This window comes from Enhydra lutris, unplaced genomic scaffold (genome assembly GCF_002288905.1).
Source record: "Enhydra lutris kenyoni isolate GAN:26980312 unplaced genomic scaffold, ASM228890v2 scaffoldscaffold21, whole genome shotgun sequence".
Classification (NCBI taxonomy): Eukaryota; Metazoa; Chordata; class Mammalia; order Carnivora; family Mustelidae; genus Enhydra; species Enhydra lutris.
In genome coordinates this window covers 74,776,609-74,778,463 of record NW_019154105.1, presented here as the reverse complement: position 1 = coordinate 74,778,463, position 1,855 = coordinate 74,776,609, and the positions used below count along the sequence as shown (strand labels likewise).

Here is a 1,855-nt window from a genome sequence, read left to right as displayed (position 1 = left end):
GGATTACTTTAACCATTCACAAAAAGAAATAAACTATAGCAGATGTTTTTTTCCACTTATCCATGTATCATCAAATGAGAATTAGCAGAACTCTGCCAAATGGCATATATGGCATGTGTGTGTGTGTGTGTGTGTGTGTGTGTGTACGTGTGTATGTTTTTCCAGTCATCCATACACTCATATAGATTGATATGTTTATATAATATATATTCTATTACTCTGTGCTTAGTAACAGCATTTACAAAATCTTGTATCAGTGATTTATTCATCTTCCCTGAGAGTAGTGTTAATTGCTCTATTATACTAATGGTTTATATATATCCCAACTTTCAAATGAGCTTCATTTAAAGTTGGCAATGCTAGTTTACACCTACAAAAAGTGAGTATTTTTATCCTAGCTTAGGAGTAGAGGAGGCTGTTTCTCATCACTTGGCATATGCCTAAAGAATAATATTTTTGTTTGCTTTGATTATTATGCAAAGCCACAAGGCAGATTTTGTATTAAAAGAAATTTGCTAAAGAACTTTAGGGAAAAATCATGGCTCTTACAAAGTAACCACATGTTGGACAGGTGTTTATTTAAAACATTCGTTTGAATACATATGAGGCAGAGAGAATAGGATTACAGATCTATCCTGCTTGTAAATTCATTCATTCCATTATTTAAATAATATTTGCCAACCTGAAAAATACACTAACTTTTGCCTTTATCAAGCAATTTTATCTGATCTATCACCATCATCTATCATTTATCATCTATCATATATCTATCTATCATCTATCTATTTTACAAGTGAGGTGATTTATTAACCCAGCATTTTTTCTAATGCTTCTTGTTGGCATTTGCCGCCTCTCTGGTGACTTTGTCTAGATCTCTGTCCCTCAGATGTCAGTTTGCCACCCCCATATCCATCGTTTCCTGTCATTTTCAACCCCTCTAGGGCTTGGAGGGCTATGCAGGCCACACTCCTGGAGCCTCTGCTGAAATTGCTAGAATGACCTTATTTCTGACATCCCCCATAGATCTTGGTCAAGGAGCTGACCACAGTGCCACCTTGGTGGTACAGGTGTCGTGTTGTGGAAGCAGCTCCTTTGTAGAACTGGTTCTCACTGTAAGCCAGTTTGACAGTATCTACCCATTCAGGGACTTCCAGCTTCCCAGCCTTTTTGAGGAAAGTTGCCAGAGCTCTGACAAACACCTGCTGGTTCATGTCTTTTACAGTAACTCTGGGCATCATGTGGCCTCTGTATTGCCAGCCAGGGGAAAGGCCAAGCTGTTTTATTAATGGAGACTATATTTTCTTGCTTTGTGTAACGTGTATAGACAGCATTCAGCTATTTATAAGTAATCTCATTCTCACACTTAATTTGAATACCATAGATTAAATGATTTAGAGATATGTGGGGTAACCTAATTCCAGAGCACAATTTGTGACAGTTAAAATATTGTGTAGTAGCAATCTCCACTGATCTAAGATGAAACAGTATTAATGATGTGGAAGGCTTTCAACCATCCTGTGACTTTCAATGTGATATTTTTATTTCCCACCTCAACACTAAGGTCATTTTAAAGCTCTTGATCAACATGTAAGCTCTTTGAGGGCAGAGCCCTTGTCCAACTTGCACATGTCTGTATACAAAGTCCTTAGGATGCTACCTGGTTCAATACATACCTGCTTAATAAGTAAGTGAGTGCATGAAAAAGAAAATCAAAATATTTATCTAGAATTTCAGGGTATGTGTGTGCATGAATATGTGCATGCATGTGTGTGTTTGAAAGAGACAAAGACAAAGAGAAACCAAGTATTCACCGAGACTCCATTTCTTTTAACATTAAAAACTATTCTCTCCTCAA

At 37.0% G+C, this 1,855-nt stretch overlaps 1 pseudogene; it reads right to left on the bottom strand.

Moving 5' to 3' along the window:
- Positions 1–823: 823 nt before the first annotated feature.
- Positions 824–1,235, bottom strand: LOC111148807 (annotated as a pseudogene).
- Positions 1,236–1,855: the final 620 nt, after the last annotated feature.